Below are 23,747 nucleotides of genomic sequence, written 5' to 3' on the forward strand. Positions count from 1 at the left end.
AACTTTGCACAGTAAAAGGAGGCCCCCATGCATTCCTTGGGGAATTTTCTTCTTAATTAACCAAGTTCTATGTAAGTAGCACAGGAGACTATTGTGAATGAACCTAGGTTTGTAATGGTTAGAAGAGCTGTCCATGAAGACGGAGATAATTTTAAGCACTGAAATGTGAATGGGACTTTAAATAAGCTAACACTATATACGGTTTCCCAAAAGTTTTAGCACAGTCTAGTAAATATTATATATACACCTACACCGCCCCCACACACCCATACACACACCCACATACATCCACACCCACACCCATATACACATACACATACACATACACATGCACATTGTCTTCCCCCATTAGATTATGAACTCCTGGAGGGCAGGGACGATGCTTTCCCCCCCACAAACACACTTTCTTTGTGTCCCCAGAGCCTAGCCCAGCACAGTATAAGGATTTAATTACTTGACTGTTATATAGGTTATCGCTTTTACACCTCACAATTCTGTGAGGGAGGCACTACAGGTATTAATAGTTTCATTGGACAGTTGAATAAAGTGGGACTCAGTGGGGCTAAGTGACTTGCCTATGGTCACAGAGCTAATAAGTGTCGGAAGCATGATCTGAATGGCAGCCTCTGCTGTCTCCCAAGGCAGCGAACTTTCCACAGACGCTCCCCATGCTAGCTGCCGCTGAAGCTATTCAGGAGCTCCAAATATGGTTCTGCTGCTCACTAATTTGCAGCAAGCACTTTATTCCAAAGCCTTCTCAAACAGACTGATTAAATAATAACAGCTTGCTCATTACTACGAATATAAATAGTGGGGGTATCCCCTGAGAGAGGATCCAGCTGGTGAAGCTTCCAATCTTGCACCACATTAATATTTATGGCTGTGCTGTGTAAGTACGCAAGCTCTTGGCATTGCTCCATGCAAAAGTTTACACATCTGTCATGTATGATTCTACCTTCATTTCACAGGCAGATTATGGGGGGGAAACAGGTGGGGAACACCTGATCAGTCCTGACTGGGAAAAGAGAAGAGTGAAGGGCATTGTGATATACTGGGTTTCCTTTCCTTTTTACCTACAGATTCCACACATCCTTGCCCAGAAATAATTAACTAATGATAATAATAATAATTACCTTTATTATTATTATCATAGATAACATTTATATAGCATTTGTTCAGGCACTGTGCTAAGTGCTTTACAGTTATTATCTCATTTGATTTTCACAAAAGACTCCAAGATAGGTGCTGTTACTATCCCAATTTCACAGATGAGGAAACTGAAGCAAGCAGTGACTTGTCCAGGATCACACAGCTAATGTCTGAGGTGGGATTTGAACTCAGGTCTCCCTAACTCCAGGGTCAGTGCTGTATCTAATGTGCCAACTAGCTGGACTATAAGTAATTTGACAGGTTGTAGAATCACAAAATCTCCAAGTTGGAATGAACCCCCGATCTCATCTAGCCTTCCTATAAAGAGCTCTATTGATTAGAAAGTCGCCTCCTAAGGCACCGTATTTCACTTTTGGTCAGTTCTCACTGTTAGGAAGTTTTTCCTCCTTTTAAACGTAAATCTGCTTCCCTGAAGCTTCCTCCCAGTTCTCCTGGTTCTGCTCTCCAGGGCCAGACAGAACCAGTCTAATCCCTTTCCACACAACAATCCTGGAAACATAAGACATCAGTCACATCCCCCTCAACCTTCTCTTCTCTGGGCTCTTCATTCCCACTTCTATCAATAGCTTTCCAAAACAAAGTCATTAGTTCCCTAACCACCCTCTTCTGTGACTGTTCCAGTTTATCAATGTTCTTTTTCAAATGTGAGGTCCAGACCTGAACATAATATACTGACAATGATATGAGTGAGAAGAGAAGCTGAGTCACTTGCCTATGGTTCTATAACTGGCAAGGGCCATTTCTAGCTAAGGGAAAGGTACTTGGGGAAGACTTCATGGAATAGGGGCCCCACACTCAAGTGTGTCCTTAACAGAAAGGAGGCTTTTCAATACCTGGAGATGGAGACAGAGAGAGTCCACTTCAGGCTTGGGGGAACAGTATGAACAAAGACCTGAGGGAGGAATAAGAACACGGGATGTGTAATATCCCAGTTTGGCTAGAGTGCAGAATACATCAAGAGGCATATTATACAGAGAAGCTCAGAAAGATAGGTTGGAACTAGATCACAAAAGACTTTGAATGCTAATATCAGAGGTTACTATTTTGATTAAAAAGAAGGTGAATAGGGAACATTAGAAACATGTGGAAGCCATGGAAATAGAAAATCAGAAGCTCTGAGCCTGAATGCCCACCTATCTTGGCCTTATCTAGTTCTTCATCTTCAAGATGTTGGATTAGAATAACTGGCCTCATCTTAGTCCCTCTAAACTCCTATGAAGATGATAATGTCTGTGTTAATTCAATTCTAGGCTCTTCCCTGTGCAGGTTATCAGAGACATTGAAGAAGTGGTCACTACCAACTGGAAAGCTCACAGTCCAGTTAGAAGAAAGTTTCAAGGGACAGTTAGATGGTGAAGTGGATAGAGCACGGGCCCTGGATTCAGGAGTACCTGAGTTCAAATCCGGCCTCAGACACTTAACACTTACTAGCTGTGTGACCCTGGGCAAGTCACTTAACCCCAATTGCCCTGCAAAAAAACAAACAAACAAACAAAAAAAAAAGAAGCAAGTTTCACTTGAGTGCCAACTCCAAATGCTGCAGGAGTTCAGAGGTGGGAGAGATAGATCAGTGTGATCTGGAGTGATCGAGGTAAACTACCTGAAAAAGTGATCCTGGAGCTAAATCTTTTTTTTTTTCCAATCTTAATAGTATTTTTTTTTCTGGTTACATGTAGATAGTTTTCAACATTTGTTTTTATAAGATACTGAGTTCCAAATTTTTCTCCCTCCCCTTGCCTCTACCTAAGACAGAAAGCAATTTGATATAGGTACAATCGTGTTAAACATCTTTCCTGGGGCTAAATCTTGAAGGAAGTTGAACTTTAGCAAAAGTGAAGAGAGCACTCCAGGGCAAGGAGAAGCTACCTGAGCAAAGGCTGTCCTGGGTAGTGGACAATAAAGGGAGCAGCCTAGCTGCAGTTGAGGGCCCCTGTTGGGGAATAACTGGACCTGAGCCTGGAAGGGTAAAAAGGAGGGGCAGTTTCTGGACATTATCATTTGTATTTATAGATGGTAAATGAAATATTATAGCGCCTGGTGAATTGCATCCTAATTGTTTGCCTAACCTTTAAAATGTCTCAGAAAGATTACTTCACCTCAGGTTAGAGAGAAAATAATAGCTCCATAAAACTCTATTTAAGTATCACTTTAAAGTTTAAAGAGGGTTTAATTGAAGAGTGACTGGCAAATTGCACTGATCATTTTTCCCTTGCCAGCATCTTCTAGGTCAGGGCTAACTGAAAACAGTTTCCAATTCTTATGCTTCCTAACAGACCATAGATTTATTGCCAAAAGAGACCGTAGACATCATCTAGTCTGACCCCTATCCATTTACAGATGAGGAAACTGAGGCTGAGAAGGTAAGTCACTTGCCCAAAGTCACACAGGTAGCAATAGTAATAGTAGCTGACATTAATGGCTATTTATGGTTATTTAAGGTTCGCTAAGGAGAAATTCCAGGCCAGTGCTGATGAAAAACAAAGATGGGGGAGATCACAGAATCACAGAGTCTTAGAATTGGAAGGGAGGGGCAGCTAGATGGTGCAGAGCACCGGCCCTGGAGTCAGGAGTACCTGAGTTCAAATCTGGCGTCAGACACTTAACACTTACTAGCTGTGTGATCCTGGGCAAGTCACTTAACCCCAATTGCCTCACTAAAAAAACAAAACAAAAAACAACAACAACAACAACAAAAGAATTGGAAGAGTCCACAGAGGTCATCTTGTCCAACCCATAACTGAACAGCAATCCCCTTGACAGCATTTCCTCCTCCCCTTTACATACATTATCTCATTTGATCTTCATAACAACCCTGTGGTTACTACAAGTATTATTATCAACCCCAAAGTCACATAGAAAGTATGTGGCAGCATGGGCACTTGGACCCTTGTGTCTTGACTGGATCTAGTCCATCCATTGCTTTTTCTCTGACACCCCACTGTCTCACCAACACCATGCTTTCTTGCCATCTGTCAAATTAAAAATCCGTCTTTTCTCTTGCAAATTAAATGCAAAGGGAAAATATTTCAATATTTACTAAGGAAAAAGTCAGACTTGCTGTTCTAATAACTTAGACTGGAGTGGTGAAAAGAGCATTGGATTTGAGTTTGGAAGACCTACCCTAGGTCTGAATCTCTCCTCTGATATTAACTTTGTGACCACAGGTCTTTACTTAGCCTATCCAGGTCTCACTCAGACTATATTGAGTATATTATTTTCGGTTCTGAATATCACAGTTAAGCGTGAACAGTCACAAAAGAGGGTTAGGGAATTAATGACTTTGTTTTGGGTAAGTCCCTGTGGCTCAGTTTCCTCATCTGTAAAATGAAAGAATTGGAGTAGCTTTTCAGCTCTGCAGTGTGACTTAGTGAACATAAGGTAAATCTTGAGGATCCTAAAAGACATCTCCCACTCCCTAGATAATGGGAGGTAAGAGAAATGCCCTTGTTCCAAATTCCAAAGGACAGGTATCTATCTACTTTATGAGCAAAATTCTTAAAAAGTCAACTCTCAGAGAGCCAAGTCAGGACTTCCCCATGGGCTCCAGAAAACAGATTTTCAGAGGTTGGGAAGGAAATCAGAGGCCATTTCATCCTACCTATCCCTGTGAAAGGACCCCCCCTCTACAACATGAAGAACAACCTACTGCATCCATGAGCCAGCCATGCACCTATGGGCTGGCTCTAATTGTCATCCTCACCTCTGCTCCTTCTATTCACTGATTTTAGCTCTGCCCCAGAGGCCAGGTAGAACAATTCTAACACCTCTTCCACATGGCAGTCTTTCAAATACTTGAAGACAACGATCATGTCCCACCAATCAGAATCACTTTGGCTATCACTTCCTTTACTGCTATAGAAGCACTGACTCATGTCCTCAATTAATAATCCATTAGAAGAAGGAAAATTCCCAACTAGATAATCAGCGGCGTATTATTAATAGTAATAACAATAATCATTATTATAGCTCACTTTTATATAGTACTTTTATCACAACAGCCCTGTGAGGGCAAGAGTGCAAGTGTTATTTCCCTCATTTTGCAGGCAAAGAAACTGGAGTTCAGAGAGGTTTAATAACTAGCTCATGGTAATACCGATAACAAGTTCAAGATCCTAGATTCAACGCTAATCTTGGACCTCCAAGACCCAACTCTCTCTTGGCTACACCACTCTGCTGAACCCAAAGAAATGAGATAAGGAAGGAAACAGGTTTAGTCACAATCCATTTGAAGATCACCTGGTCTACTCCTCTCCCCATTTTCTAGATGAACAAACTGAGACCCAGAGCAGTGAAATGACTTACCCAAAGTCATGCAAAGAGTTAGTGTCAAAGCATGAACTAGAGCTGACTGTTGACTCCAAGGCCAGAGCACCAGTGTTTGTAAAAATAAAAACTCAGCCTGTTTTCACAAGGGTCAAAAACCAAATGGCTATACTAAAGCAGGCAAGGAGCACCTGCAGAGGATGCTGGCTTTTTTCTTGCTGCCATAGGCTAAAATTGCCTGTTAGCCCTGAGTTTGTCCTTGTTGGGGGAGGGGAGCTGGCAGAGCAGAGGGCTGACAGTATTGTCGCGTCCAAGTCTCAACATTTGCTTGAATACAACAAAGCAGCAAGGCGGGGAAGAAAACAATCATCAATTTGGGAACAGGTTCCAGAAAAGTTAGGGGGAGATGTGGAACATTTTTGACTTTTTAGTAAATCTGTCCTCCTGTGTGAATATTTCAAGAAAGTTCTGACCAAAGAGAAAAAGAGAGCCTTTCTCTCCCTCACCTCCTTCTCTGCCCCTAGTTTGTTTCTAGCAGTACTCCCTGGAGGGCCTTATAACTTATTATGGGGTCCAGTGCCCCCCCCAGAGAAGCACACAGAGCAAACACCCAAGCTACACTCCTCAGCCAATCAGAAGTTAGAGATATTTTAAGAACAGTCTCCTTGGGACTTTGGGTCACTTTTTTCTAAGCCTTATCCAAGCCCCCAAACTGGCTGAGTTTGCACTAAATCCATTTTCTTTCATCTTTCCTTTCCTGTGGACTCTCCTCAAACCTTTTTCCCCTCCCCATACCCTAGCCTGCTGTAGCCAAAATTAATTGATAAGGCATAATTGCTGTATCATTGCCTTTTTAAAAAAAAAAAGATAAAATAGACTTTAAAGCTAATTTAGGCTCCCAGACAAATGGTTTAAAAAAGAGTTACTCTCCTGAAAAATGCCCATGTCGTTTCCCCCCAAATCCTAGTTTCAATGCTCACAGCCTCCACCTGACATTCTGAATTATGGCTTTTATTAAACATTACTAATAGAGTGCACTTAAATCATGGTTTCCCTGTAAAAGAGAGATGTGTTCAACTCAGATCTGCACATTTTAATGCCATATTTCTTCCTTTTACTCTCCCTGTAAGATAAATTTACTTACTCCACAAAAATGTTTTGCCGAAAAGAATAATTCATCCTTCAGTGTCCACCTAATGTACCTTATGAGTAATGAGAAGCGATGCAAAAATTACCGTACGCTGGACATGTTTGGAATGTTTAGACAGGGGCAAGTTAAAAGTTATTCATACATGTCGCTAAAAATCCAAAGGAGCCATTAGGATGTTTCTGATGCTTCAGGGAGGAGGGAGGGAGATTTTGGAAAAGAGGCTCAGAGCTTGGCATGTCACTAGACATGCAGCACCAAAACTACCATCCCTGCAAGTGCTTCTGATGACTAAGCTCCCTTACATGGTTAGGTGACCAGGAGGGGTATTTCTTTCCAGGACTTTGCTCCTCCTATCTTGATCTTCAGGATCCTGCATGCCACTCACATAGCCCCAGTCATCACTGCTCCTCATATCCATGATGGAGGGAATGATGGGCAAATGGGTCAGGTGCTCCCTGAGCTTAAAAGACTTAAGGGTCCAGATTCCTTGGGTACACCATAAGAAAAAAAGCACACACACACACACACACACACACACACACACACACACACACACACACACACACACACACAAAACCCCAACCCATTAACTAGTAATCTAATTACATAATGAAGGGATTCATGCCTTTCAAAAACTAAGAAAAAGCCTTGGTTTACATATATGCCTTTTGGTTTGACCCTTTCTCCATTATTTAGGTCTTTTTTTGTCATTATGATTGGTGGGGTTTTTCATTTTTAAATTTATTTATTTTTATCCCAAACTTAAAAACATGAAATAAAATAAGCATTTCTACATGCATGGTAGAACAGAAAAAAGAGGATTGATTGTAAATAAAATACAGCTCTCTATCATTCACGTTAAGTTCTTTTATTCATTTGAATGGGTTTGTTTCCCAGCTTTTCCCCTCTTATCCAAGCCCAACTCAAAGTCAAACTCTCCTTAAGTGTTCTTGTGGCAGTTACCTGTCAGGAGACAATTGAGGTTATTATCAAAGCTACAGGAGGACCTGGACAAAACTAAGGGAATCCGTAGACAAAAGGATCACTTTACCTTCTAAAGCTGCCCCCAAAGGGGTTAAAAAAATTTTAAAAGTCAGAAAGTGGAAGGTGCCTTAGAACTTAGAACATAGAATACCAAAAGGCTCTTAGAAATCAACGAGTCCAATCCCTTCATTTTACAGCTGAAGACAATGAGGTACAGAAAGGAAAGTGATTCATTTAAGGTCACAAAATCAGTGGAAAGTAGGGATGAGAAATCAGGTCTTCTAACCCTCAGTCAATTCTTTTCCCATTAGAACATTCAGGTAGAGACAGACAAAGAATGGAACCCTATCATGGTGTTCCTCTCAGATACCAGAAAGTATCTAACCCAGGTTTTCCTGGCTCCTAGTCTAGGGGCATGCTGGTAAATGTTTAACAACCAGCTCTCCACAAGAAAAAAAAAAGCATGCAGGATACACTTTTAAGGTTAATCCATATTTTTAACCTTTTTCTTCATCACTTTAAGTCTAGACAATCAACAAAACAATAAATCAAGTCCTGATTTGTAGTCTTTGCTGATTTCTAAGGTATAACTGCAGAAACTTTAACAATGGCCTCTAGAAAGCTGATTCAAGCTGGTTGGAGCTAGCTCCAGCACACTTCTGCTCCTAGTCCAGCACTGTGTCCATTATACTGTGCCAACATTCTCAAATAGGATCCTATGGTGTAAATTTCCACAGAGAAGTCAGTCCAACAGGAACAGGAAGATCTTAAGAAAGAAATTCTGAAAATACAATGCAGGACGATACAAAGTTGAAAAAAAGCTATGTAGTTCCTGGAACAGTTTAGCATCTAAGAGGAGAATGAGATACCCAGATAACACTAATAACAAATTAGAAATGGTATAGAGAAAGCAAGCAAAGAGGTGCGAGCAATTCCAGAAGGAAGGGATTGTGGATATCCATAAAGATTTCATGGGAGGGGCAGCTAGGTGGCACAGTGGATAAAGCACCAGCCCTGGATTCAAATCTGGCCTCGGACACTTGACACTAGCTGTGTGACCCTGAGCAACTCACTTAACCCTCAATGCCCCACAAAAAAAAAAAATACTTCATGGGAGAAGTAGGACTTGAAATGTGTCCATAAGAAAGAAGGGAGAGATTTCAGTAAGCAGAGATATAGAAGGAGCTTGTTCCAGGCATGAAGAATGATGTGCACAAATACATGGTGGCAAGAAAGGGTCAAATAAGAAACAATTCCAGTGAGGAAGAAAAGAGGGAGTTGTGTAAAGAGACAGATGTATATATGTAGGGAACTCACTAAGGAACTTATATATTTTAAAAGTCCTTTACAGAGGGCAGGTAGATGGTGCAGTGAATAGAGAACTGGTCCTGGAGTCAGGAGGACAAGAGTTCAAATCTGATCTCAGACACTTATTAGCTACAAGACGCTGGGCAAGTCACTTAACCCTGATTGCCTCCAAAAAAATTAAGTCCTTTAACAGAGCATGGAACAAGGATAGATAATAGAGCCTGAAGACAAAAGCATAGCATGGTCCTGTAAAAACACCCTTTTGCTACCCTTACCATTACTTTCCTGCCTCAGTTCATTCTAAACTTGAGTCTTCATGACACTATTCTTTTAAGAGGCAGTGTGGTACAGTGGATAGAAACCCAGCTTTGGAGCTAGGGAGACCTAGGTTCAATTCTTAGCTGTAACATAACCCATTTGGTTGACCATGGCCACATCACTTACCCCCTGGGTGCCCCCACCAACTCTCCGAAATTGTAAATTGTAGACCAGTTGGCAATCTGCATCATCACAAGGAGTTTCTTTACTGATGATCTCTTCACCAATGAAATCACAAGACTGGACCAATTCTATCCTTCTCCCCACCCTACCCCCAATCAAGAAAACTTGTGTTTACATAGTACTTTAACATTTGTAAAGCACCGTCTGTATACACAATATCCCAATAGTCTTAAGTACAGCTTTAGGCTTAATAGCATAAGACAATAGTTTAAAGGCTTAAAGCTTTAAAAGTTTTAATAAGCTACTAAAGCTTTAAATTGCACTAAAACTGATGTCATTTGAACCTCATTCATTAAAAGATATAATACATGTTTTTTATACAAAATGACTAATATGGTAATGTTTTACATAATTAGACATGTATAACATCTGATTCTTACTGTCTCAGGATGGGGTAGGGGAGGGAGGGAAAGAGGAATAGAATTTGGCACTCAAAACTTTAAATAAAAATGTTTATTTTAAAAAAGGCATAATGTTTGTAAAGCACAGCATGGGGCCTGATACATAGTAAGTGCTTTATAAATTCATATTCTTTTCACCTCCATACCCCTCACTACTCACAACAGTCCTGTGAAGAAGATATCACAGGTATTATTACTCTCCTTTTACAAATAAGGAAACACAGTCTCAGGGGCTAAATAATTCAAGTATGGCCATGAAGGTAGATCTTTGGAAGTAGAATTTAGACCTGGGTCTTTCTGATTCTGAAGCCAACAATCCATGTACTCAGCCACACTGCCTCTTGTTAGAATTGTGTTAGGGGCAGCTAGGTGGCACAGTGGATAGAGCACCAGCCCTGGATTCAGGAGGACCTGAGTTCAAATCCGACCTCAGACACTTAACAATTACTAGCTGTGTGACCCTGGGCAAGTCACTTAATCCCAATTGCCTCACCAAAAATTTTTAAATAATTAAAAAAAAAAAAGAATCGTGTTAGTAGCTCTCAGATTCATTATGGGTTGAAAGTGATGTTTAAAATGAGCCTGAGAAGTGATGTGAAGGATAACCAAAGGGAAAAGGGGTGGCTAAACTGATTTTAAAAATCAAAAATAAGAGGCTCAAAGAAATGAGAAGACTGCTGTTCTTGGTGGATGAGGTGAACATAATAACTGATGGAGAGAAAGGAGAACAGCTCAGCAATTATTTTGCTTATGTTTTCTCTTTGGATTGGAAAGGACAAAACAAAAAAGGGCTAAAAGAGAATTGCTACCTGATATAAGACACTGAGGGTACCTAAAGGTCCTTCTTGAGTTCAAGTCACCAAAACTAGATTAAATATACCCCCAAGATGTAGTTTTTGTGGTTGTTCTTGTTCAATCTTTTTCCAGTTGTATTCAACTCCATTGGGGGGTTTCTTGGCAATGAAATGGTTTGCCATTTCCTTCTCCCACTCATTTTACAGATGAGGAAACTGAGGCAAACAGTGTTAAATGACTTGTTCAAGATCACACAGCTAGTAAGTGTCTGGGGTCAGGAAGATGAGTCTTCCTAACTCTAAGCCCAGTGTTCTATCCAGTGCACCACCTAGCTGCCCCCAAGATATAGTTAAGAGCTGGCAAATATGATGATTGAGCTACAGTCTGTGGTCTTTGCAAGATTAGGGAGAACAGTAGAGATGCCACTGGACAGAAGAGCAAAAAGTACCCATTTTTTAGAAAAAAAAAAGGGAAAAGTGTAGAGTCTGCAAACCACAAGCCAGAGAATTTGACCATGATTCTTGGCAAAATTCTAGGAGATATTATTAACAGGACAGTCAGCAATCGTCCAGAAAAGGAAGCAGTAATCACAAGCAGTTGGCATGGACCTCTTTTTACATGGTTATTGGCCTGATAGATTAGGGGGATGTTGTAGATAGAGTTTGCCTAGGATTTAACTAAGCATTTGACAATATCTCTCTCGCTACCTTTTCTGGACAAGATGGAAATATAAGCTAGATGTGGACAACAATTGGGTATAATTGAACGTGGTTGAATGGCCAGACCCAAATAGTAGCCAAATAGTGGTTTAATGTCTATTTAGGATGAAATCTATAGTACAGAGTTCCAGTGATTTGTGACTGACCTTGGACTAGCCAACATTTTATCTGTTACATGGATAAATACATAAATGGCATCCTTGCTTGTCACATTTGCAGAAGATGCAGGCCAGGAAGCAATAATTAGCATGCTGGATGACAGATGACAGATTCAAAATTCAAAATTATCTGAAAGGCTAGAATATTGTGCTGAATGAATCTAATAAGATTAGATTTAATTGGAATAAATATAAAGTTTTACATTTGGGTTAAAAAATCAACTTTTCAAAAACAAGATAATAATAACAGTATTTATATAGTACTTTCAGATTTAACAGAGAAGCTTACAAATATTATCGCATCCTCACAACAACCCTGGGAGGGCTGGTGATAGGTGCTGTTATTATTGTTATTTTACAAAGCTGGCCAAGTGACTTTCCCAGGGTCACACAGCTGTCCAAGACAGGATTTGAACTCAACTCTTCTTGACCCCAAGTCAAGCACTTTATCCACTGCACTATTTATCTGCCTTATATGGGGGATTGCTAGACAGCAGTTTATGTGAAAAAGAACCAGAGATTTTTAGTGGACCTCAAGCTCAATATGAATCAACAGCATGATATGTCAGCCAAAGAAGCTAAAATAATCACAGAAATCATAATGTTCAGGCCTAGGGAGATCCAAGTCCCACTGCACTCTGTCCTGGTCAGATCACATCCAGAGTATTATGCTCAGTTCTAGAAATGACATTTTAGAGAAAACTTACAAAGGATAATGCTCAGGATGGTTCTAGGTGAGATCCTTCCATATGAGCTTCAGCTGGAGGAAATTGGGTTGGTTAGCCTAGAGAAGAGAAGATTTTAAGAGAGCAGTCAGGGGCTGAAGTGAACACAGCCCTTAGCCTGCCAAGCGTCAGGAAGACTCAAGATCAAATCCAGTCTCAAATACTTATGAGCTGTGTGACCCTGGGCAAGTCATATAATCTCTGTCTACTTCAGTTTGCTCAACTATAAAATGGGGTTAATATTAGCATCTACCTTTCAGGATTATTGTGAGTGCCTGGCACATAGTAGGTGCTATATAAATGTTATCTATTATTATTATTATTATTAACAAGATAGCTGAGTTCATATATTTGAAGGACTGTCAGATGGAATAGAAATTTAAAAATAGAGTTGGAAGGGAGAGGGAGAGAGGGGAAAAGAGAGAGAGCAAGAGAGTACAGAACTAGGACCTGGGGTCAAGCATTTCAAAGAATTAGATTTTGACGATGTCAGGGGAACTTCCTAACAATTAGAGCAATTTGGAAGTGGAATGGTAGGCCTTAGAAGGTAGTAGGTTCCCTTTCACTAGAGGTTTTTAAGGAAAAGATGGATGACCTTCAAAGACAGCAAGGTGGCACAGTAGACAGAATGCCAGACCTGGTATCAGGATGACCCAAGTTCAAATCCAATCTCAGACACATAGTCACTGCATGACCCTGGGCAAGTCACACAGACATTTTCTGCCTCAGTTTCCTCATCTGTAAAATGTAGATCACAATAGCACCTATGTCCCAGGGTTGTTATAAAGAAAAACAAAATAAGATTTTTAAAGTTCTTTGCTAACCTTAAAGCATTATATGAATGATAGCTATTATTGTTCATCCTTCATTTTTGAAGAGGACCAATGATGTCACAGGATGATGTCTTGACTCAAATGTGAATTGGATTAATGTAAGGCAGAGTTGAATAAAGTCCATCATCAAAGAGTCCAGTGGCAGGACAAAAGTCAAGACAACTATCGATGGATTGCCCAGAATGCACTGGATGACCTCAGCATCTTTGATGTCTGGCCAAGCTCTAAGCACTCCACAGCTCCTGCTTCAGCCTCCTTCATGGCTATCAGAACAAGTTGTTCTCATCTACCCATTCCACCAGGGAAGTCTTCGTGTGCTTGAGGTTGACATCCCCCTGATTCACTGAGAGGTTTGAGGCCCATCGGTTATCCTTACTCTGAGTAAGGCTGTATGTGGAAATGGTTTACTAGGGTGTGGCAGCTGTGCATGCTACAGCTTCTTGGAACCACAAGTGAGATAATTGACATTGCAGAGGGAGTCTAGATTTTACTAGATGGCCTCTGAAATCCCTTCTGATCTTGAGTCTTTGAGACATATATTAAGTACCCACTATACACTAAACCTAACTAAGAATCCCCCAAAGCTCAAAATTCAATCCCAGTGAGACTGAGGAGGGAAAGATTTTATTAGAATATATTTATTAACCAATACCCAGGAGCAGCAAGATTTTTGGACTTGTTGTGTGCAATAGAATCATGGAATCTCAGCTCAGAAAGGCCCACAGAGGTCATCTAGTCACAGTTCACCACCTCTACAGGAACACCATCTACAAATTCCCAACAAATGGTCATCTAGCATCCCCTTGACCATCTTTGGAGAAAGGGAACACCTGAGGTTGAACATTCCAGTTTGGGACAGGTTCAGTATCTAGGTAGTCTTTGCTTTTTAAAATTTTGATCAGTGTCCTCAGAGACATGGATATTCTCTCCAAAAGTGCAAATGGTAACTCATCAAGCTGATTAAACTACATTCAGGGCATTAGCTGGGCAGAGACAACTGTCCAAGCCCAACCACTGGCATACTCTCAATAGATGACCTTTCTTGGGAGACTTTAGCCTTCCTTTGTATTATTTATAAAAGCAAAGACATCAATTGAAAGATTAACCTTGAAAACTTAATTTAGTTCACTAAGAAAACCCTAAATCTTACACGGTATGTGTTTGTTGGGGGGAGAGGATTTAAGGGGGAGACATTATAATTTTTTGTTGTTTTTATAATACCAGTAGGAAGAAATAGTTTCCAAGTAGCCAATGGCCAAGAGAGTATTTTAAGAAAGCCCTAATCCCTTTCCCTGCTACATAATGGTTCTGGGATTTTGATGGCTGCATTTTTTGGACTAGCTGAGAAGGCAAAAGTCTGTGACTACTATTATTAGATTGTTATAAAATAGCAAAAGGTTTAAGTAATTTCATGCCATCCAGGTATCTCCATAGAGGCATTTTATCCTCTCTAATAAAAGAGGAGAACTCTGATCATTTTTTTAAAATAACCATTCTTTCTAATATTTATGGTCCAAATTGGACTGAGATCATAAGAGTCTAGTTATGTGCAGTTTAATCTGTTGCACCAGGCCCTTTTGTGTGCCCCTCTAGGCCTGCAAGGGCAGTAGACCATTTGCTTTGGGGTGAAGGAATTTCCCTTTCCTATACAACCTAGTAACTGTGATGAGTTCACAGACAGTTTTATCAAATGAGCTTTCAGAAGCAAAGGTGACATTGCACCTATGTGGGGTGTCCCACTGCTAAATTGGATATTGGCCAGTCAAGGGGCCACTAGAGTTTTTATAAGAGGATATAAAAATTAATTCTAGATGACACATATCACCTGGATGTAATTAGGTTTAAAAACCTTAATTGCTAAAAGACACACATGTTGACAGTTTATGATCATATCCTAACACCATCAGCACATATTTCTTTCATAAATCTGAATAACAGAGCTGCCATTGCTAGGAGAGTTAATCAAAAGGCATAAACCATATTATGATGAAGAGAATTGGAGAGGTGGGATTGTTAGAGTCCTGCAGCCTTTAATACAGGTATTCACAAGAGACTTGGGAAAGGCTTTGAAGGTAAGTCTATCTATTGCTCACTTTATAGCATAGTCATTACTCTTCAAATGTGTCTTGTCATCCCTAAGACCTCAGGCACCTTAAAGCACAGCCTGGCATATAAGATTTTATGGGAGACATAAAGGGAACACACACAGAAGACACAGACATTCAGGGAAAGCAATTCAGTTAACTGCCATGCTCTCTAGAGCCAAAATGCTCTGCCACAAAGATGAGGTGTCTAGCTCTCTTGTACTTTTTCCTGTTCAAACATTTACCTCAATAGCCACAGTGTAATAGGTCATTTGGGGCTCTCTGCTCAAAGACCCTGACTCTCCCTGTTTTAATCTGCTGCCCACTGGCAACCTCAGGCTTGGAGAGAAGCTGGGGCTTTCCTTAAACCTAATTGGCAACAGCTTTTGCCTTTCTACTACTCCATATTGTATGTCCCCACTCCCCTGATTGTGGTCACCCAAGTGAAGCACTGCCTACCCACCAGAATTCAGACGGCTAAGGCACATACTACTCAATGATCTACCATCCTTGGACTCACAATTATTTCATATATACAGGACCTCATAGATGGTAAATCCAGGTGGAAAAATAAGCTCTACCTTTACCTTTTTTAATTGGCTTTTTTCCCTTCACTATGGGGCATTTAGGTGGTACAGTTAATAGAGTGAATTCCAGGAGTCAGGAAGATTCATTTTCCTGAGTTCAAGTCTGGCCTCAGACACTTACTAATTATGTGATTCTAATAATAGGACAGCAGAGGAAAATGACAAATGTTGTAGGGGATATGAGGGAAAGGATACATTAATACACTCTTGGAAAAGTTGTAAACTAATGCAAACATTCTGTAGAGCAATTTTGAACTATGGCCAAAGGGCTATAAAACCATGCATACTCTTTGACCTAGCAATACCACTACTAGGTTGGTATCCAAAAAGAGATAAAAAACAAAAAATAAATTAACAAAAAAAGTTGAATTCAAAATTGAGGAGATGCCCATCAGTTGGGGAGTAGCTGAACAAATTGTGGAATGAGATTATGATGGAACACTATTGTGCTATAAGAAATGATGAGCAGGATGCTCTCAGAAAAACCTGAAAAGACATACATGAGCTGATGCAAAGTAAAAAGTAACAGCAATATTGTAAGATGGAAAAAATGAGGATAATAAATAATAACACCTCCATCATAGGGTTTCTATGAGGATCAGATAAATTGAAATGTACAAAATGTTTTGCAAGCATTAAAGAGCTATGTAAATACTTGCTAGATATTATTAATCCCCATTAAGATATAAATTCTTTGAGAAAAATCACTGTGTTTATGTCTGTTTATGTTCCCAGTGCCTGGCACAGAACATCACATATAGTTAGTATTTAATAAATATTTGCTAGATTTGATATAATGAAAAAAAATGTGATCTTGGGCAAGTCACTTAACTCTGTTTGACTCAGTTTCCTCATCTGCAAAATGAACTGGAGAAGTAAATGTCAAACCACTCCAACATCTTTGCCAAGAAAACCCCAAATCAAGTCAGAGTTGGACACAACTGAAAAAAAAATACTCACTTTGCTGTCCCAATTTCTTCAACTAGTAGACTACCACAGCCCATGCCTGAAAGCTTCAGACAAAAGCAGTGCTGACCACCTGTTTATCCAGAAAATTGATTCAAAGTACTGGAGTCTACAGTTGCTCCCAACAGGAGAACTGGGGACCAATTAGTCACATTCCATACAGAAAGGTAGAGACCCACACAAAATCACAGCAACCCATTACAAAGTTCAAGTGTTTGGAGTCATTGAGCAGAGAAACCAACTGACTCATAGACTGATTTTGTTTCTCTTGCTTTTCCTCTGGTTATTGTTGCTTTGTGTAACACTAGGCAACATAGTCTGGGGGAGAAGAGCCCTGGATTTGGGGATTCTAATTCTAGCCTTGCTGCTAACTGCTTGTGTGACATTTGGCCAATGACAACATCCCCAAGGCTTAGTTTCTACATCTGTAAGATGGGGGGTGGGGAGGGAAGGCTGGATGTTTCCTCATTTATTTTTAATTCTTTTTTTTTTTTTTTAGTGAGGCAATTGGGGTTAAGTGACTTGCCTAGGATCACACAGCTAGTAAGTGTTAAGTGTCTGAGGCCGGATTTGAACTCAGGTACTCCTGACTCCAGGGCAGGTGCTCTATCCACTGCACCACCTAGCTGCCCCCGTTTCCTCATTTATAAAATGGGGGGGGGGGCTACAGAGGGAGTTAGACTCAATGGTTTAAAGTTCCTTTCCAGCTCTAGTCTCAGAACCTATGATTCTATAACAGGTTACATTTATGTAGCTCTTTAAGGTATAGAAACATACTTTGTGTGGTATCTAAGGTCCTTTCATGTCTATTTCTCATGATCCTAACACTACTTAAGCCTTGGCCCAATTTTAGCCCAACAGGAACAGGGCTAAGAACTCATTCAGTCCCTTCTGATCTCTCCCATTCTCCCCCCACCCTTTCTTTGGTTTTGCCACATTAACAAGAAAGTTGCTTTGTGTGTATAAAACAACCTCACAAAGAGGCATCCGGCACTATTTTTAGCCCTGTCTCATCCTTCCCCAGAGGCAAATGTCCCATTCCTCTAAGTCAGGGGTTAGTTATTAATCTATGGCTTGTGAACTTTTATTTTTTAATTTATTATTTATTCATAACTCTTTTGAGTTCCAAATTCTTTCCCTCCCTCCAAATCCTCCCCCAACCCATTGAGAAGGCAATATATGAATTATACTTGTGAAATCATACAAAACATATTTCCCTATTAACCATTTTGCAGAAAAGGCATGAAAAAAGGTGAAAAAAATATACTTCAATTGATTTGTGAACCTCAAAAAATGTATAATTATATTCCAATACAATTGGTTTCTTTTATAATACTATTTTATTTTGTGCCTTTAAAAAAACTACTCCAAGAAAGGTTCCATAGACTTCAGCCACACTGCAAGAGGGATCCAGAACACAGAAAAGGTTAAGAACCCCTGCTCTAGGTGAATTTCACCTCCAAACTGGGGGGGGGAGGTGCTACAACACAAAAAGCAAGGGGGTCCCTAGTCCCAGAAAGATTTTTGTGTTTGATTGACTCTGGCCAAAAACAAAGGGCTCTGCTGAATGCACTAAGCATGAGAATTTGTTCATTCTTCCCTGGAGGAATTTTCCATACAGTAAACCCAGTCTCTGTCCCTTCCTCTGTACTGTAGACTGAGCTAAGCTAATATCCCTATGCAAGATGTCATACTAAAATTCAAATTTTCAGGGCTAGAAGGGAACCTAGAGCTCATCAAGTCCAACTCCCTTGTTTTACAGAGTAGGAAATTAAGGCCCAGAGAGGGGTAATGGGATGGAGAAGTAACTGGGGCACTACCCTCCCAAGTATCTCTCAGAACAGATTGGCTCTCCTGCTATATCTCCAAATGGTGTGTTCTCCCAATTCTATTTCATGAAGAGATTGCCTTGGGAGGGCACAGAGGGTTCTGGGGCTCTCTGCTCCAGTGAGTGTAGCATGACAGGGAACAATAAGTTTGTGACGCACTTGATTTTACACTTTTGGCAAACTACATGGCTGCCCGTATTTGCCAAATGAGGGCCTCTCTTTCTGAAGAACTCCATGGCCCTTTATTTAATGATAATCATTCAACCTTTCTATCATCTATAAAATTTGCAAAACTTCCTTCCCCAAAACCATGTGGAGTAGGTAAGGTAGATTTTATTATTTTCATTTTACACATGAGGAAACTAAAGGCAGTTGTGTAGAGAGCTAGACCCGGAGTCGGTCAGACCTGAATTCAAATCTATCCTCAGACACTTACTAGTTGTGTGACCCTGAGCAAGTCCTTTCATCTCTGGTCTGCCTCAGTTTCCTCATTTGTAAAGTAGAGATAATAAGAGTGCCTACCTCCCAAGGTTCTTGTGAGCATAAAAGGAGATAATAAGGGGCAGCTAGGTGGTGCAGTAGATAGAGCACCGGCCCTGGAGTCAGGAGTACCTGAGTTCAAATCTGACCTCAGACACTTAATACCTACTAGCTATGTGACCCTGGGCAAGTCACTTAACCCCAATTGCCTCACTAAAAAATAAAATAAAATAAATTTTAAAAAGGAGATAATAAGATTTGCAAAGTACTTTTACTCAAATTAAAGCTTAAATACTTTGGCCACATAATGAGAAGATAGAACTCACTGGAAAAGACACTGATGTTGGGAAAGACTGAAGGCAAAAGACAAAAGAGACAGCAGAGGATGAGATGGATTGACAATGTCATGGAAGCAATGAACATGAGCTGGAAAGACTTTGGGAGATAGTAGAAGGTAGATGGACCTGGTATGCTATGGTCCGCGAGGTCACAGAGTTGGAGATGACTAAACAACAAAAACAACAATAGCAACAACAACAAAGCACTTTGCAAACCTAAATGCACTATATAAATACTGACTATTATTTGCCTGAAGTCACACAGCTAAGAAATCTTAGAGTCAAGACTGGAACTCATCTCTTCTGCTTCTTTGTTTTTTTGTTGATTGGGGTTTTTTTTGTTTTTGTTTTTGTTTTGGGGGCAATGACGGTTAAGTGACTTGCCCAGGGTCACACAGCTAGTAAGTGTCAAGTGTCTGAGGCCGGATTTGAAGTCAGGTCCTCCTGAATCCAGGGCCAGTGCTCTATCCACTGCGCCACCTAGCTGCCCCATCTTCTGCTTCTTTGAAAAGAACTACTTATCATTATATCATGCTGCACTCCCCTCCTAAAAAAAAAAAATGCACTTCTAGCATTTTGGTTACCAGTATGTATGTCCTAGTTTTGATAAAGCTAGTGATCTTGGTTTTTACCTCAGTAGTTAGCACAGCACTAGAAGTGTCACCACTTGGGACTAGATCATCTCAACCCTTCTGGGTGCTGGTAGGAGCTGCCTCCACCCAGGCTGCCCACAACACAACCAAGGGTGTCTGTCTGGCAAAGCAGATTCCATAGGATGCCCTTATCATTCAATCCTCTAGGTAGTGCCCTTTCCCCATCCCCTCCTAGATAACCTGTCATGCCTACCCCTTCCAGAGGGAACCCAGAATGCTTATTCCACTAGTACCCTAAGACCACCACTTCCTAATGGTGATGGGCCAAGCCCCTCCAGGTCTACCATCCTTTGGTGAGCCATGGCTGTTCACACCACTTGGATAAGCAGGAAATCACCAACTTCAATCTATCTGGTAAAACTGAAGATCACCTATCCTTATGTGACCTGCCACTACACCCTTTAGACCTCTGGCATTGCTATATGACCTTCCAGTGCCCAAGACCCCTGGGCCTCACCATCTACTTGACATTTGAACTCCCCTAAGATCAGAGACTGTCATTTCTCTGTTTGTATCAGTGGTGCTTAGAATAGCACTCGGCCTTTAGCAAACACTTAATAAATGTGGGTTTGGTTTAGGATGTTTTATCCTTTCATTCATTGATTCTGAGATCCTTTCCAATTCTGAAAATCTATGAAATGTTTGTTGAATTGAACTGAACAGGAGTATTTTGAACAGGAATGATAATACTTTGTGTGATGGCCGGGGGGCCAGATTAGAGGATCTCTTGTGCTCTCTTCCAGCTCTGTGAACTATCATTTAGTTAATTCTATGATTCTGTAGCTTTATCATTTTGCTACAGCCCATTTTGTTAGGAAGAACCCCATAGATATAGCCCAAAGAGCAGACTACTGAGGAGCTATCTGTATTCCGGTTATGGCTAGAGGACACTATGCCTTTCATGTTTTCAATGGACTCCTACACCAAAGGAAGTGGGCAAAGAAAGAAAAAAAAAATTCCATTTGCTCCAAGCTCATGTTCCATACTGAGGCTCAAAACTGTTGACTCTCAAAATTCAATTAAGGAAGTGGTAGCCAGAGAACAAGCTCCCAATTACTCCTGCCCTGAGTAATCAGACACTCACCTACCTTCCCCCTCTCCCTCTGCACACTACACTGATGCTTGGATTAATATTTTCTACTCTTAATTTTATATGAAAATAAATTGATGATTATATTCAATGAATCAATTTAATTTGGCACCAAGAAATGAAAATTATCTAGCTAAATTCATCCTTCAAAAGCACTTTATTTGAAAGAGAGAGCAAGAGAAAAGGAAAGAAAAGAAAAGAAAAGAAAAGAAAAGGAGAGGAGAGGAGAGGAGAGGAGAGGAGAGGAGAGGAGAGGAGAGGAGAGGAGAGGAGAGGAGAGGAGAGGAGAGGAGAGGAGAGGAGAGGAGAGGAGAGGAGAGGAGAGGAGAGGAGAGGAGAGGAGAGGAGAGGAGAGGAGAGGAGAGGAGAGGAGAGGAGAGGAGAGGAGAGGAGAGGAGAGGAAGAGGAGAGGAAGGAAGGAAAGGAAAGGAAAGGAAAGGAAAGGAAAGGAAAGGAAAGGAAAGGAAAGGAAAGGAAAGGAAAGGAAAGGAAAGGAAAGGAAAGGAAAGGAAAGGAAAAGAGAAGAGAAGAGAAGAGAAGAGAAAAGAAAGCATTCAATAGCTTGTAGCCCAGACATGGAAACACTTCCTAACCCTTTCCATCCTCCATTAGTAGGTTCTGGGCTCTTAGTCCTGAGCCCCTGTATATTCAGTCAGTCAATTAGCATTTATTAAGCACCTACCATTTGTCAATCACCATGCTAAGCACCAGGGATACCAAGAAAGGCAGGGTACCCCACCCATGGCTCCATGTCTGCTACGATGGAGCCCATAAAATCTGGGGAGTCAGATGAATTCCTTTAGTAAATCATAGGCAGGCAAGACTTGCCACTGAACCCAGGTGACTTTGGAGGAGAGAATGAAGCCAATGACTTTGCACAGCTCTGCCTCACTTAAATCTAGTTCATTTGCAAGTCAAGATGGCACCCTCCTGATGTCTTTGGTCCTTTTCTAATATGAAGGACAGACAACAACAACAAACAAGTCAGACAAGTGGTGTATTGGGCAAAGCTCTAGGCCTAGAGTCAAGAAAATCTGAGTTCAAATCCTGCCTTAGACACTGACTAGCTATATGACCTTGGGCAAGTCACTTAAACTCTTTCCAGCTTCAGTTTCCCATCTACAAAATTAGCACAATAATATCACCAACTTCAGAGGATTGTTGTGAGGATCAAATGAGATAACCCACTATAGCACTTTGCAAATCTTTGAGTGCTATATAAGTGCTACCATTCATTATTATTAAACATAGCCAACAATGCCCATGATGAAACAATCCACAACACAGTAAAAAAAAATTAAATTAAATTTTTAAAAAACAGTCCAGGACAGTAAAAGTCACCTGCAAAGAAATTAAAAACACAATGCGGGGGGGGGGGGGGGAAGCTAGGTGGCACAGTGGATAAAGCACTGGCCCTGGATTCAGGAGGACCTGAGTTCAAATCTGGCCTCTGACACTTAACACTTACTAGTTGTGTGGCCCTGGGCAAGTCACTTAACCCCCATTGCCCTGAAAAAACAAACAAACAAACAAACAAACAAAAACCCACAATCAGGGCAGCTAGGTCGTGCAGTGGATAAAGCACTGGCCCTGAATTCAGGAGGACCTGAGTTCAAATCCAGCCTCAGACACTTGACACTTACTAGCTGTGTGACCCTGGGCAAGTCACTTAACCCTCATTGCCCCACAAAAACACAAACACACACACACACACACACACACACACACACACAATCAAGGCTATTAAATGACCCTGGGCAAGTGTCTTAATCTCTGCTTGCCTCAATTTCATGAACTGTAGAATGGGGATATTAATAGCACCCACCTCACAGGGTTGTTGTGGGGGTCAAATGAGATCAAACATTAAAAAAAAAAAAAGCCAGGGGGCAGCTAGGTGGCACAGTGGATAAAGCACCGGCCTTGGATTCAGGAGTACCTGAGTTTAAATCCAGCCTCAGACACTTGACACTTACTAACTGTGTGACCCTTGGCAAGTCACTTAACCCCCATTGCCCCACAAAAAAAAAAAGCCACAGCACAGTTCCTGGCGCATAGTAGGTACCATATAAAGGCCATCTGTAATAATTATTATTTCCTGGGGTTTTAAGAGCTCTTCTAAGACTTTTTCTATCCTTCTCATCCAAAGGGTCCACAGCTGAATCCCAGATCATTCCACCTAGAGGCAAACTGCCCTAGGTTTACCCTGATACTTTCTGGCTCATAACAGCCCCAGGGGTGTGGGGTGGTGAAATGTGGCAGTGAAGTCCTCATTCCACTCATGGTCCTAGCCCACAACAGGGAGCATTCCAGGAATAGGGAACAGTAAGAATAGAATCACAGAGACAGGGAACAATCTGTTGTCCAATTTGGCCGGCCCATGAAGTCCAAGGAAAGAAGAGCATGAGGTAAAAATTCTAGACAACTCTATTCACCCCAGATTTTAATGCCAGACTAAAGAGCCTTTACAGAATGCATTAAATCTGCCGCTCTCTGTATGGGACCATATCAGAATGAAAATGAAATTTTGGGGGTGTTGGGTTTTTTTTTCAACAACTTTGTTTCTCCCCTGGAAATGGACCTGGTGCTCAGGCCTATAGATTTAATTGTACGGTTGATGCTGCAGACATGAGACCAAAGCATATGACTTGTCAACATGCAGTATGCTAGGATTAAGGATTAATGCTAAAATACACAAACACACACACACACACAC

This window comes from Dromiciops gliroides, chromosome 2 (genome assembly GCF_019393635.1).
Source record: "Dromiciops gliroides isolate mDroGli1 chromosome 2, mDroGli1.pri, whole genome shotgun sequence".
Lineage (NCBI taxonomy): Eukaryota > Metazoa > Chordata > Mammalia > Microbiotheria > Microbiotheriidae > Dromiciops > Dromiciops gliroides.